Source organism: Bombina bombina, chromosome 3 (assembly GCF_027579735.1).
Source record: "Bombina bombina isolate aBomBom1 chromosome 3, aBomBom1.pri, whole genome shotgun sequence".
Taxonomy (NCBI): Eukaryota; Metazoa; Chordata; class Amphibia; order Anura; family Bombinatoridae; genus Bombina; species Bombina bombina.
Genome location: NC_069501.1, coordinates 255,313,687 through 255,330,324, shown reverse-complemented (window position 1 = coordinate 255,330,324; position 16,638 = coordinate 255,313,687).

Genomic DNA, 16,638 nt, shown 5'->3' with positions numbered 1-16,638 from the left:
ACATAGTTCCGTTTGCTCGCTTGCATCTCAGACCACTGCAACTTTGCATGCTCAGACAGTGGAATGGGGATTATGCAGATTTATCTCCTCAGATAAATCTGGACCAAGAGACCAGAGACTCTCTTCTTTGGTGGTTGTCACAGGATCATCTGTCCAAGGGAATGTGTTTCCGCAGGCCAGCGTGGGTCATAGTGACGACGGACGCCAGCCTATTGGGCTGGGGTGCAGTCTGGAATTCCCTGAAAGCTCAGGGTTTGTGGACTCGGGAGGAGGCTCTCCTCCCGATAAATATTCTAGAACTGAGAGCGATATTCAACGCGCTTCAGGCAGCCAGATTCATAAGATTCCAGTCGGACAATATCATGACTGTAGTATATATCAATCATCAAGGGGGAACAAAGAGTTCTCTAGCAATGATAGAGGTTACCAAAAGAATTTGATGGGCAGAGACTCACTCTTGCCATCTATCAGCAATCTATATCCCAGGGGTGGAGAACTGGGAAGCGGATTTTCAAAGTCGTCAGACTTTTCATCCGGGGGAGTGGGAACTCCATCCGGAGGTGTTTGCACAATTGATTCAGCAATGGGGCACACCAGAATTGGATCTGATGGCGTCTCGTCAGAACGCCAAACTTCCTCGTTACGGGTCCAGGTCAAGGGACCCTCAGGCAGTACTGATAGATGCTCTAGCAGTACCCTGGTCATTCAACCTGGCCTATGTGTTTGCACCGTTTCCTCTCCTTCCTCGTTTGATTGCCAGAATCAAACAGGAGAGAGCTTTGGTGTTTTTGATAGCACCTGCGTGGCCACGCAGGACTTGGTATGCAGACCTGGTGGACATGTCATCTCTTCCACCATGCACTCTGCCACTGAGACAGGACCTTCTGATTCAAGGTCCGTTCCAGCATCCAAATCTAGTTTCTCTGCGGCTGACTGCTTGGAGATTGAACGCTTGATCTTATCCAAGCAGGTTTCTCGGAGTCGGTCATAGAAACCTTGATTCAGGCTCGAAAGCCTGCCACCAGGAAAATTTATCATAAGATATGGCGTAAATATCTTTTCTTTCATGTAATTAGCAAGAGTCCATGAGCTAGTGACGTATGGGATATACATTCCTACCAGGAGGGGCAAAGTTTCCCAAACCTTAAAATGCCTATAAATACACCCCTCACCACACCCACAAATCAGTTTTACAAACTTTGCCTCCTATGGAGGTGGTGAAGTAAGTTTGTGCTAGATTCTACGTTGATATGCGCTCCGCAGCAGGTTGGAGCCCGGTTTTCCTCTCAGCGTGCAGTGAATGTCAGAGGGATGTGAGGAGAGTATTGCCTATTTGAATGCAATGATCTCCTTCTACGGGGTCTATTTCATAGGTTCTCTGTTATCGGTCGTAGAGATTCATCTCTTACCTCCCTTTCTCCAACATAGGTGTGTCCGGTCCACGGCATCATCCTTACTTGTGGGATATTCTCCTCCCCAACAGGAAATGGCAAAGAGCCCAGCAAAGCTGGCCATATAGTCCCTCCTAGGCTCCGCCTACCCCAGTCATTCTCTTTGCCGTTGCACAGGCAACATCTCCACGGAGATGGCTTAGAGTTTTTTGGTGTTTAAATGTAGTTCGTCTTTCTGGACAAGCATTACCAGTTTGTGGCACTTCCATTCGGATTAGCCACTGCTCCAAGGATTTTCACAAAGGTACTAGGGTCCCTTCTAGCGGTGCTAAGACCAAGGGGCATTGCAGTAGTACCTTACTTGGACGACATCCTGATTCAAGTGTCGTCTCTGTCTAAAGCAAGGGCTCATACGGACATTGTCCTAGCCTTTCTCAGATCTCACAGGTGGAAAGTGAACATAGAAAAAAGTTCTCTGTCCCCGTCAACAAGAGTTCCCTTCTTGGGAACAATAATAGTTTCCTTAGAAATGAAGATTTTTCTGACAGAGGCCAGAAAATCAAAACTTCTAAGCTCTTGTCAGGTACTTCATTCTGTTCTTCTTCCTTCCATAGCGCAGTGCATGGAAGTAATAGGTTTGGTGGTTGCGGCAATGGACATAGTTCCTTTTGCACGAATTCATCTAAGACCATTACACCTGTGCATGCTCAGACAGTGGAATGGGGATTATACAGACTTGTCTCCGACGATACAAGTAGATCAAATAACCAGAGATTCACTCCGTTGGTGGCTGACCCTGGACAACCTGTCACAGGGAATGAGCTTCCGCAGACCAGAGTAGGTCATTGTCACGACCGATGCCAGTCTGGTGGGCTGGGGCGCGGTCTGGGAACCCCTGAAAGCTCAGGGTCCATGGTCTCGGGAAGACTCTCTTCTCCCGATAAACATAATGGAACTGAGAGCGATATTCAATGCTCTCAAGGCTTGGCCTAGACTAGCAAAGGCCAAATTCATAAGGTTTCAATCAGTCATCATGACGACTGTTACATATATCAACCATCAGGGGGAAACAAGGAGTTCCCTGGCGATGGAGGAGCATCCGGGGGAGTGGGAACTCCATCCGGAAATCTTTGCCAAATAACTCAATTATGGGGCATTCCAGACATGGTTCTGATGGCCTCTCGTCAGAACTTCAAGGTCCCTTGTTACGGGTCCAAATCCAGGGATCCCAAGGCGACTCTAGTGGATACAATAGTAGCACCTTGGATCTTCAACCTAGCTTATGTATTCCCACCGTTTCCTCTCATTCCCAGGCTGGTAGCCAGGATCAATCTGGAGAGGGCTTCGGTGATCTTGATAGTTCCTGCGTGGCCACGCAGGACTTGGTATGCAGACCTGGTGAATATGTCATCGGCTCCACCATGGAAGCTACCTTTGAGACAGGACCTTCATATTCAGGGTCCATTCGAACATCCGAATCTGGTTTCCCTCCAACTGACTGCTTGGAGTTTGAACGCTTGATTTTATCAAAGCGTGGGTTTTCAGATTCTGTAATAGATACTCTTATTCAGGCTAGAAAGTCTGTAACTAGAAAAATTTACCATAATATATGGAAAAAATATATCTGTTGGTGTGAATCTAAAGGATTCCCATGGAACAAGATAAAAATTCCTAAGATTCTTTCCTTTCTACAAGAAGGTTTGGAGAAAGGATTATCTGCAAGTTCTCTGAAGGGACAGATCTCTGCTTTATCTGTTTTACTTCACAAAAGGCTGGCAGCTGTGCCAGACGTTTAAGCGTTTGTTCAGGCTCTGGTTAGAATCAAGCCTGTTTACAGACCTTTGACTCCTCCCTGGAGTCTTAATCTAGTTCTTTCAGTTCTTCAAGGGGTTCCGTTTGAACCCTTACATTCCGTAGATATTAAGTTATTATCTTGGAAAGTTTTGTTTTAGGTTGCAATTTCTTCCGCTAGAAGAGTTTCTGAGTTATCTGCTCTGCAGTGTTCTCCGCCCTATCTGGTCCATGCAGATAAGGTGGTTTTGCGTACTGAGCCTGGTTTTCTTCCGAAGGTTGTTTCTAACAAAAATATTAACCAGGAGATAGTTGTACCTTCTTTGTGTCCGAATCCAGTTTCAAAGAAGGAACGTTTGTTACACAATTTGGACGTAGTCCGTGCTCTAAAATTCTATTTAGAGGCTACTGAAGATTTTAGACAAACATCTTCTTTGTTTGTTGTTTATTCTGGTAAAAGGAGGGGTAAAAAAGCAACTTCTACCTCTCTTTCCTTTTGGCTTAAAAGCATTATCAGATTGGCTTTTGAGACTGCTGGACGGCAGCCTCCTGAAAGTATCACAGCTCACTCCACTAGGGCTGTGGCTTCCACATGGGCCTTCAAGAATGAGGTTCCTGTTGACCAGATATGTAAGGCAGCGACTTGGTCTTCACTGCACTCTTTTGCCAAATTTTACAAATTTTATACTTTTGCTTCTTCGGAGGCTATTTTTGGGAGAAAGGTTTTGCAAGCCGTGGTGCCTTCCGTTTAGGTGACCTGATTTGCTCCCTCCCTTCATCCGTGTCCTAAAGCTTTGGTATTGGTTCCCACAAGTAAGGATGATGCCGTGGACCGGACACACCTATGTTGGAGAAAACAGAATTTATGCTTACCTGATAAATTACTTTCTCCAACGGTGTGTCCGGTCCACGGCCCGCCCTGGTTTTTTAATCAGGTCTGATTAATTATTTTCTCTAACTACAGTCACCACGTTACCATATGGTTTCTCCTATATATATTTCCTCCTGTCCGTCGGTCGAATGACTGGGGTAGGCGGAGCCTAGGAGGGACTATATGGCCAGCTTTGCTGGGCTCTTTGCCATTTCCTGTTGGGGAGGAGAATATCCCACAAGTAAGGATGATGCCGTGGACCGGACACACCGTTGGAGAAAGTAATTTATCAGGTAAGCATAAATTCTGTTTTTCAGATCGACGATATACTCTTATATATATACCATTACCTCTGCTGATTTTCGTTTCAGTACTGGTTTGGCTTTCTACAAACATGTAGATGAGTGTCCTGGGGTAAGTAAGTCTTATTTTCTGTGACACTCTAAGCTATGGTTGGGCACTTTTTTATAAAGTTCTAAATATATGTATTCAAACATTTATTTGCCTTGACTCAGGATGTTCAACATTCCTTATTTTCAGACAGTCAGTTTCATATTTGGGATAATGCATTTGAATCAATAATTTTTTCTTACCTTAAAAAATTTTACTTTTTCCCTGTGGGCTGTTAGGCTCGCGGGGGCTGAAAATGCTTCATTTTATTGCGTCATTCTTGGCGCTGACTTTTTTGGCGCAAAATTTTTTCTGTTTCCGGCGTCATACGTGTCGCCGGAAGTTGCATCATTTTTGACGTTCTTTTGCGTCAAAAGTGTCGGCGTTCCGGATGTGGCGTCATTTTTGGCGCCAAAAGCATTTAGGCGCCAAATAATGTGGGCGTCTTATTTGGCGCTAAAAAAATATGGGCGTCACTTTTGTCTTCACATTATTTAAGTCTCATTATTTATTGCTTCTGGTTGCTAGAAGCTTGTTCACTGGCATTTTTTTTCCCATTCCTGAAACTGTCATTTAAGGAATTTGATCAATTTTGCTTTATATGTTGTTTTTTCTATTACATATCGCAAGATGTTCCACGTTGCAACTGAGTCAGAAGATACTTCAGGAAAATCGCTGCCCGGTGCTGGAGCTACCAAAGCTAAGTGTATCACTTTTGGTATCTGTTCCTTCAGCTGTTGTTTGTATTAAATGTTATGACAAACTTGTTAATGCAGATAAAATTTCCTTTAGTACTGTTACATTACCTGTTGCTGTTCCGTCAACATCTAATACTCAGAGTGTTCCTGATAACATAAGAGATTTTGTTTCTAAATCCATTAAGAAGGCTATGTCTGTTATTCCTCCTTCTAGTAAACGTAAAAGGTCTTTTAAAACTGCTCATTTTTCAGATGAATTTTTAAATGAACATCATCATTCTGATACTGATAATGGTTCTTCTGGTTCAGAGGTTTCTGTCTCAGAGGTTGATGCTGATAAATCTTTGTATTTGTTCAAGATGGAATTTATTCGTTCTTTATTTAAAAGAAGTATTAATTGCATTAGAAATAGAGGATTCTGGTCCTCTTGATACTAAAACTAAACGTTTAAATAAGGTTTTTAAATCTCCTTTGCTCATTTTCACATGCGACCTCTTCAGCTCTGTATGCTGAACCAATGGTGCAGGGATTACACAAAGATATCTCAATTAATATCTTTAAAACCGATTGTACGACACTCTCTGACGTGGTGGACAGATCACCATCGTTTAGTTCAGGGGGCTTCTTTTGTTCTTCCGACCTGGACTGTTATTTCAACAGATGCAAGTCTTACAGGTTGGGGAGCTGTGTGGGGGTCTCTGACAGCACAAGGGGTTTGGGAATCTCAGGAGGTGAGATTACCGATCAATATTTTGGAACTCCGTGCAATTTTCAGAGCTCTTCAGTCTTGGCCTCTTCTGAAGAGAGAATCGTTCATTTGTTTTCAGACAGACAATGTCACAACTGTGGCATACATCAATCATCAAGGAGGGACTCACAGTCCTCTGGCTATGAAAGAAGTATCTCGAATTCTGGTTTGGGCGGAATCCAGCTCCTGTCTAATCTCTGCGGTTCATATTCCAGGAATAGACAATTGGGAAGCGGATTATCTCAGTCGCCAAACGTTGCATCCGGGCGAATGGTCTCTTCACCCAGAGGTATTTCTTCAGATTGTTCAAATGTGGGAACTTCCAGAAATAGATCTGATGGCTTCTCATCTAAACAAGAAACTTCCCAGGTATCTGTCCAGATCCAGGGATCCTCAGGCGGAGGCAGTGGATGCATTGTCACTTCCTTGGTAGTATCATCCTGCCTATATCTTTCCGCCTCTAGTTCTTCTTCCAAGAGTAATCTCCAAGATTCTGAAGGAATGCTCGTTTGTTCTGCTGGTAGCTCCAGCATGGACGGATTCTTTTTCGGATGGCCTCTTGCCAACCGTGGGCTCTTCCGTTAAGACCAGACCTTCTGTCGCTAGGTCCTTTTTTCCATCAGGATCTCAAATCTTTAAATTTAAGGGTATGGAGATTGAACGCTTGATTCTTGGTCAAAGAGGTTTCTCTGACTCTGTGATTAATACTATGTTACAGGCTCGTAAATCTGTATCTAGAGAGATATATTATAGAGTCTGGAAGACTTATATTTCTTAGTGTCTTCTCATCATTTTTCCTGGCATTCTTTTAGAATTCCGAGAATTTTTTACAGTTTCTTCAGGATGGTTTAGATAAAGGTTTGTCTGCAAGTTCCTTGACAGGACAAATCTCTGCCCTTTCTGTTCTTTTTCACAGAAAGATTGCTAATCTTCCTGATATTCATTGTTTTGTACAAGATTTGGTTCGTATAAAACCTGTCATTCAGTCAATTTCTCCTCCTTGGAGTTTGAATTTGGTTCTGGGGGCTCTTCTAGCTCCTCCTTTTGAACCCATGCATTCATTTGGACATTAAACTTCTTTCTTGGACAGTTTTGTTTCTTTTGGCCATCTCTTCTGCCAGAAGAGTCTCTGAATTATCTGCTCTTTTCTTGTGAGTCTCCTTTTCTGATTTTTCATCAGGATAAGGCGGTGTTGCGAACTTCTTTTGAATTTTTTCCTAAGGTTGTGTATTCTAACAACATTAGTAGAGAAATTGTGGTTCCTTCATTATGTCCTAATCCTAAGAATTCTAAGGAGAAATCATTGCATTCTTTGGATGTTGTTAGAGCTTTGTAATATTATGTTGAAGCTACTAAGTCTTTCCGAAAGACTTCTAGTCTATTTTTCATCTTTTCTGGTTCTAGAAAAAGCCAGAAAGCTTCTGCCATTTCTTTGGTATCTTGGTTGAAATCTTTAATTCATCATGCCTATGTCGAGTCGGGTAAAACTCTGCCTCAAAGGATTACAGCTCATTCTACTAGGTCAGTTTCTACTTCCTGGGCGTTTAGGAATGAAGCTTCGGTTGATCAGATTTGCAAAGCAGCAACTTGGTCCTCTTTGCATACTTTTACTAAATTCTACCATTTTGATGTGTTTTCTTCTTCTGAAGCAGTTTTTGGTAGAAAAGTACTTCAGGCAGCGGTTTCAGTTTGAATCTTCTGCTTATGTTTTCATTAAACTTTATTTTGGGTGTGGATTATTTTCAGCAGGAATTGGCTGTCTTTATGTGATATCCCTTTAAGACTTTCTGACTATCAGCACTTCCTCCTATTTAAGGAAGTGCTTTTCCATTACTCAGTGCCTGAAAATTAAAGTGGATTCTCTCATCCTGTGCTACTGCTCATTCCAAGCAGTTTACTTTTCCCTTTCAGGTCTTAAGTATTCTTACTTTTGAAGGCTGTTTGTATCTCAAAGTTTGCTGCACTTTTTTCCTGATTCCTTTTGGACTGAGACTTCTAATCATATTCCTACGCTACCGGAACTCAATCACACGCAGCTGAAGCCGCACTCACACAAGCTGCTACCGGAACGCCGCTCTCTAATATTCTCCGGTTTAGTACTTACTCTGCTGTTAATTCCGCTCTCCACGCTTCATCATCGCTTCTGGCAAAATCTGATCTTATCACCACGCTGGTATTGGTATCGTATTGTATACAAAGTTTAAGGTTTCCTAATATAACGCTAAGTGTCATTACTTACCTGAGCTGTATTACAATGAATTAACCTCCTCCTTGCTGGTCAATATTGCGTGTGTGTTGGAACATTGTATATATATTTTAGAGTGTTTGTGTGAGTGCGTGAAACTTAAGGAAAGTTACTTGAACATTACTTTATCAAGATTTGAACTTTATCAACTCATTACTTATCCTGAATATAAAGGATTTTTTTTCTCATTTTTTCTTTGGTCATAATATTAAGGAATCATTGCTTATATATAAGAAGCTTAAATAAGTTTCTCACATAAGATTTACTATTATCATTCATAGAGGTATAATCCATACTTTTCATTTCAATTACTAAAAGTAAATGCTCACCTTGTGCATGCTAGTAGATTAAGTTATATTTACTTGCTGTTTACAAGAATAGAGCTACATTCCATTTATTTTATTTTTTATTATAATCTCTGAAGTTTAGTGAGATAAAATTATCACAGAATTTTCAGGCCTAAAATAAAGTTTTGTTTTTTTTTATTTGGAAGATGGATCCTAATGAAATTAAAAATGAATTTTCTAATATTCATCAGAAATTAGAATATCTTGCTAGAGCCTTAACAGAGGTACAAACTGAAAATAAAGCTCTCAAAATCTTAATAAAAGATTGTATGTCAGGGAAAGAAGCAGGAATTGCTGAACCTCACATACAATACCCACAACCATTTTCTGGCAAACGCAGCGAATTCAGGGATTTTAAAAGTGCATGTAAACTTCTTTTCTCACTTAGACCTAAAACATATCATAGTGAAAGGATAAAGGTCTGTACCACTATTTCCTTCCTACAGGGGGAGCCACGCTCCTGGGCCAATAGATTCTTTGAAAGTGAACATTCAATATTGGATTCACTTGAAGAATTTTTTCTAGCTATGACTGCCTTGTATGAGGATTCCCACACTCAAATAACAGCTGAAAATAAATTAAGAGCTATGAAACAGGGGAAAAGAAACATTGAAGAATATATTACTGAATTTCAAATGTGGATAGATGACTCTCAATGGAACGAGATCAGTTTAAAGAATCAATTCAGATTGGGTCTCTCTGAATCCCTTAAAGATGAATTGTCACGATTAGAGATGCCTGACACACTGAATGGGTTGATGAAATTAAGCACCACTTTGGACCGAAGGTTACGTGAAACAAAGGCTGAAAAAGCTTCCTATGAAGTTGTGCCCAGACGTTCATATCCCTGTTTTACAACCATGGAAAAAGCTGTTTCAAACCAGGTTCCTATGGAAATTGGAACTATAAGGGGTCCTCTAACCCCAGAGGAAAAAATTAGACGTAGATTAGAAAATCTCTGTCTTTATTGTGGACAAAAAGACCACTCCGTCACAAATTGTCCATCTCTATTGAGACAGAAAAAGGGTAAGGGTAGTTTCAATCAAAATATTTTTCACATTTCTCAAAACCCCCATCTCACTCTCACCTTTTCTTTACAGTGGGATCAGAAAAACGTGCGCTCTAACGCTTTGATTGATTCTGGGGCGTCAGGAAACTATATAGATATAGCATATGTTAAGCTCAATAAAATTCCAACTGTTGTCAAGACACATCCTGTTTCAGTTAAACTTATTGATGGTTCTATTATACAACAGGGCCCCATTACTCATCAGACAATCCCTTTACTCGTAACAACTGACCATGGACATTCCGAATATATTACTTTTGACCTCATACCTATCTACATGCATATTATTATTTTAGGTTTTAACTGGTTACAAATACATAATCCTCATATTGACTGGTCATCACCACAAGTAAAATTTGACTCTGATTATTGTATAAAGACTTGTTTTCCCTATCAGGTAATCTCTACTATAGAACATGAGCTACCTCAAATTTATCAGGACCTGGCAGAGGTATTTGACCTCAAGGAGGCAGAAAACCTCCCACCACATAGGGAATTTGACTGTCCCATTGATTTAATACCGGGATCTCAAATACCACATGGTAAGATTTACCCTCTTTCGCAAGAAGAATTGGTATATCTAAGATCATATTTAGATGAAAACTTGCGAAAAGGGTTCATCTCACACTCAACATCCCCTGCTGCTGCAGGATTGTTTTTAGTACGCAACAAAGATGGGACAATAAGACCTATTATTGACTACAGGGCATTGAATGAAATAACAATTAAAAATAGGTATCCTTTACCTCTCATACCAGAGTTACTCGAAAGATTAAATGAGGCCACAATCTACTCGAAATTAGATCTAAAGGGCGCTTATAATCTTATTCGCATAAAGGAAGGGCACGAATGGAAAACCGCGTTCAGAACCCGCTATGGTCTTTTCCAGTATAACGTAATGCCCTTTGGTTTAAGCAATGCTCCCGCAACCTTCCAACATTTTATCAACGAGATTTTTCATGATCTAATGGATATCTGTGTCATCATATATCTAGATGATATTCTGATTTATTCAAAATCTCCCATAGAACATGAAAAACATGTTAGGTGGGTTCTTACTCGTCTCAAGGAGCATAAGTTATATGCAAAACTAGAAAAATGTGTTTTTCATGTCTCTAAAATAAAATTTTCTTCTGTTATGTGTGATCAGTCCACGGGTCATCATTACTTCTGGGATATTAGCTGCTCCCCTACAGGAAGTGCAAGAGGATTCACCCAGCAGAGTTGCTATATAGCTCCTCCCCTCTACGTCACCTCCAGTCATTCTCTTGCACCCAAAGACTAGATAGGAGGTGTGAGAGGACTATGGTGATTATACTTAGTTTTAGAACTTCAATCAAAAGTTTGTTATTTTACAATAGCACCGGAGCGTGTTATTACCTCTCTGGCAGAGTTTGAAGAAGAATCTACCAGAGTTTTTCTTATGATTTTAACCGGAGTAGTTAAGATCATATTGCTGTTTCTCGGCCATCTGAGGGAGGTAAAAGCTTCAGATCAGGGGACAGCGGGCAGTTGAATCTGCATTGAGGTATGTCGCAGTTGTTATTTTCTGAATGGAATTGATGAAAAGATCCTGCCATACCGTTATAATGAACATGTATGTATACTCTACACTTTAGTATTCTGGGGATGGTATTTCACCGGAATTACTCTGTAAAAGTACATTAAACCTTTTATTAGGTATTTTTCATGTTAAACGTTTTTGCTGGAATGTAGAATCGTTTGCATTAATGAGGTACTGAGTGAATAAGTATTTGGGCATTATTTTCCACTTGGCAGTTTGCTTGTGTTAATTATGACAGTTTCGTTTCTCTCTCACTGCTGTGTGTGAGAGGGAGGGGCCGTTTTTGGCGCTCTTTGCTACGCATCAAAAATTTCCAGTCAGTTTTTCTGCATGATCCGGTTCATCTCTAACAGAACTCAGGGGTCTTCAAACTTCTTTGAAGGGAGGTAGATTCTCTCAGCAGAGCTGTGAGACTTATATAGTGACTGTGCTTTTAAACGTTGTTTAAAATTTAATTAGTGTTATTTTACTAATGGGAACAAACCTTTGCTAAAAAGTTGTGTTGTTTGTTAAGAGTGATGCTATAACTGTTTTTCAGTTCATTATTTCAACTGTCATTTAATCGTTTAGTGCTTCTTGAGGCACAGTACGTTTTTATTAAATAAAATTGTAACCGAGTTGCATGTTTATTGCTAGTGTGTTAAACATGTCTGATTCAGAGGAAGATACCTGTGTCATTTGTTCCAATGCCAAGGTGGAGCCCAATAGAAATTTATGTACTAACTGTATTGATGCTACCTTAAATAAAAGCCAATCTGTACAAATTGAACAAATTTCACCAAACAGCGAGGGGAGAGTTATGCCGACTAACTCGCCTCACGTGTCAGTACCTGCATCTCCCGCCCGGGAGGTGCGTGATATTATGGCGCCTAGTACATCTGGGCAGCCATTACAGATAACATTACAAGATATGGCTACTGTTATGACTGAAGTTTTGGCTAAATTACCAGAACTAAGAGGCAAGCGTGATCACTCTGGGGTGAGAACAGAGTGCGCTGATAATTCTAGGGCCATGTCTGATACTGCGTCACAGCTTGCAGAGCATGAGGACGGAGAGCTTCATTCTGTAGGTGACGGTTCTGATCCAAACAGATTGGATTCAGATATTTCAAATTTTAAATTTAAATTGGAAAACCTCCGTGTATTACTAGGGGAGGTTTTAGCAGCTCTCAACGATTGTAACGCTGTTGCAATACCAGAGAAAATGTGTAGGTTGGATAAATACTTTGCGGTACCGGCGAGTACTGACGTTTTTCCTATACCTAAGAGATTAACTGAAATTGTTACTAAGGAGTGGGATAGACCCGGTGTGCCGTTCTCACCCCCTCCAATATTTAGAAAGATGTTTCCAATAGACGCCACCACACGGGACTTATGGCAAACGGTCCCTAAGGTGGAGGGAGCAGTTTCTACTTTAGCTAAGCGTACCACTATCCCGGTGGAGGATAGCTGTGCTTTTTCAGATCCTATGGATAAAAAATTAGAGGGTTACCTTAAGAAAATGTTTATTCAACAAGGTTTTATATTACAACCCCTTGCATGCATCGCGCCGATCACGGCTGCGGCAGCATTTTGGATTGAGTCTCTGGAAGAGAACCTTAGTTCAGCTACGCTGGACGACATTACGGACAGGCTTAGAGTCCTTAAACTAGCTAATTCATTCATTTCGGAGGCTGTAGTACATTTAACCAAACTTACGGCTAAGAATTCAGGATTCGCCATTCAGGCACGCAGAGCGCTGTGGCTAAAATCCTGGTCGGCTGATGTAACTTCTAAGTCCAAATTACTTAGTATACCTTTCAAGGGGCAAACTTTATTTGGGCCCGGTTTGAAAGAAATTATTGCTGACATTACAGGAGGTAAGGGCCACGCCCTACCTCAAGACAAAGCCAAAGCTAAGGCTAGACAGTCTAATTTTCGTCCCTTTCGGAATTTCAAAGCAGGAGCAGCGCCAACTTCCACTGCACCAAAACAGGGAGGAGCTGTTGCTCGTTACAGACAAGGCTGGAAGCCTAATCAGTCCTGGAACAAGGGCAAGCAGGCCAGTAAACCTGCTGCTGTCCCAAAGACAGCATGAACCGAGGGCCCCCGATCCGGGACCGGATCTAGTGGGGGGCAGACTCTCTCTCTTCGCCCAGGCTTGGGCAAGAGATGTCCAGGATCCCTGGGCGCTAGAGATCATATCTCAGGGATACCTTCTAGACTTCAAATCCTCTCCCCCAAGAGGGAGATTTCATCTGTCAAGGTTGTCAACAAACCAAATAAAGAAAGACGCGTTTCTACGCTGTGTACAAGATCTATTATTAATGGGAGTGATCCATCCGGTTCCGCGGTCGGAACAAGGACAAGGGTTTTACTCAAACCTATTTGTGGTTCCCAAAAAAGAGGGAACTTTCAGGCCAATCTTGGATTTAAAGATTCTAAACAAATTCCTAAGAGTTCCATCGTTCAAAATGGAAACTATTCGGACAATCTTACCCATGATCCAAGAGGGTCAGTACATGACCACAGTGGATTTAAAGGATGCTTACCTTCACATACCGATTCACAAAGATCATTACCGGTATCTAAGGTTTGCCTTCTTAAACAGGCATTACCAGTTTGTAGCCCTTCCATTCGGATTGGCTACGGCTCCAAGAATCTTTACAAAGGTTCTGGGTGCCCTTCTGGCGGTACTAAGACCGCGAGGAATTTCGGTAGCTCCGTACCTAGACGACATTCTGATACAAGCTTCAAGCTTTCAAACTGCCAAGTCTCATACAGAGTTAGTTCTGGCATTTCTAAGGTCGCACGGATGGAAAGTGAACGAAAAGAAGAGTTCTCTCTTTCCTCTCACAAGAGTTCCATTCTTGGGGACTCTTATAGATTCTGTAGAAATGAAGATTTATCTGACAGAAGACAGATTAACAAAGCTTCTAAATGCATGCCGTGTCCTTCATTCCATTCAACTCCCGTCAGTAGCTCAATGCATGGAGGTGATCGGCTTAATGGTAGCTGCAATGGACATAGTTCCCTTTGCACGCCTACATCTCAGACCGCTGCAATTGTGCATGCTGAGTCAGTGGAATGGGGATTACTCAGATTTGTCCCCCACTCTGAATCTGGATCAAGAGACCAGAAACTCTCTTCTATGGTGGTTTTCTCGGCCACATCTGTCCAGGGGGATGCCGTTCAGCAGGCCGGACTGGACAATTGTAACAACAGACGCCAGCCTTCTAGGTTGGGGCGCTGTCTGGAATTCTCTGAAGGCTCAGGGACAATGGAGTCAGGAGGAAAGTCTCCTGCCAATAAACATTCTGGAATTGAGAGCAGTTCTCAATGCCCTTCTAGCTTGGCCCCAGTTAAAGACTCGGGGGTTCATCAGGTTTCAGTCGGACAACATCACGACTGTAGCTTACATCAACCATCAAGGAGGGACAAGAAGCTCCCTAGCAATGATAGAAGTATCAAAGATAATTCGCTGGGCAGAGTCTCACTCTTGCCATCTGTCAGCAATCCACATCCCGGGAGTGGAGAACTGGGAGGCGGATTTCTTGAGTCGCCAGACTCTTCATCCGGGGGAGTGGGAACTTCATCCGGAGGTCTTTGCCCAAATACTTCAACGTTGGGGCAAACCAGAGATAGATCTCATGGCGTCTCGCCAGAACGCCAAACTTCCTCGCTACGGATCCAGATCCAGGGATCCGGGAGCGGTTCTGATAGATGCTTTGACAGCACCTTGGAACTTCAGGATGGCTTATGTGTTTCCACCCTTCCCGCTGCTTCCTCGATTGATTGCCAAAATCAAACAGGAGAAAGCATCAGTGATTCTAATAGCGCCTGCATGGCCGCGCAGGACTTGGTATGCAGATCTAGTGGACATGTCATCCTGTCCGCCTTGGTCTCTACCTCTAAGACAGGACCTTCTGATTCAGGGTCCATTCAAACATCAAAGTCTAACTTCTCTGAAGCTGACTGCTTGGAAATTGAACGCTTGATTTTATCAAAACGTGGTTTTTCTGAGTCGGTTATTGATACCCTGATACAGGCTAGGAAGCCTGTTACCAGAAAGATTTACCATAAAATATGGCGTAAATACCTATACTGGTGTGAATCCAAAGATTACTCCTGGAGTAAGGTTAGGATTCCAAGGATATTGTCTTTTCTACAAGAAGGTTTAGAAAAGGGTTTATCGGCTAGCTCATTAAAGGGACAGATTTCAGCTCTGTCCATCTTGTTTCACAGGCGTCTGTCAGAAAATTCAGACATCCAAGCCTTTTGTCAGGCTTTAACTAGGATCAAGCCTGTGTTTAAAACTGTTGCTCCGCCATGGAGTTTAAACTTAGTTCTTAACGTTTTACAGGGTGTTCCGTTTGAACCCCTTCATTCCATTGATATAAAATTGTTATCTTGGAAAGTTCTATTTTTAATGGCTATTTCCTCGGCTCGAAGAGTCTCTGAGTTATCAGCCCTACATTGTGATTCTCCTTATCTGATCTTTCACTCAGACAAGGTAGTTCTGCGTACTAAACCTGGGTTCTTACCTAAGGTAGTCACTAACAGGAATATCAATCAAGAGATTGTTGTTCCATCCTTGTGTCCAAATCCTTCTTCAAAGAAGGAACGTCTTCTACACAATCTGGATGTAGTTCGTGCCCTCAAGTTCTACTTGCAGGCAACTAAAGATTTTCGCCAAACTTCTTCCCTGTTTGTCGTTTATTCTGGACAGAGGAGAGGTCAAAAAGCTTCGGCTACCTCTCTCTCTTTTTGGCTTCGTAGCTTAATACGTTTAGCCTATGAGACTGCTGGACAGCAGCCTCCTGAAAGAATTACAGCTCATTCCACTAGAGCTGTGGCTTCCACTTGGGCCTTTAAGAATGAGGCCTCTGTTGAACAGATTTGCAAGGCTGCAACTTGGTCTTCGCTTCATACTTTTTCCAAATTTTACAAATTTGACACTTTTGCTTCTTCGGAGGCTATTTTTGGGAGAAAGGTTCTTCAGGCAGTGGTTCCTTCTGTATAATGAGCCTGCCTATCCCTCCCGTCATCCGTGTACTTTTGCTTTGGTATTGGTATCCCAGAAGTAATGATGACCCGTGGACTGATCACACATAACAGAAGAAAACATAATTTATGCTTACCTGATAAATTCCTTTCTTCTGTTGTGTGATCAGTCCACGGCCCGCCCTGTTTTTAAGGCAGGTGCATATTTTTTAAATTATAATTCAGTCACCACTACACCCTTGGTTTCTCCTTTCTCGTTGGTCTTTGGTCGAATGACTGGAGGTGACGTAGAGGGGAGGAGCTATATAGCAACTCTGCTGGGTGAATCCTCTTGCACTTCCTGTAGGGGAGCAGCTAATATCCCAGAAGTAATGATGACCCGTGGACTGATCACACAACAGAAGAAAGGAATTTATCAGGTAAGCATAAATTATGTTTTTGGGTTATATAATTACCCCAAACAAAATAGAAATGGATCCTGAAAAAGTAGCCGCAATTAAAGACTGGCCTAAACCCACTACAGTAAAAGCGTTACAGCGAT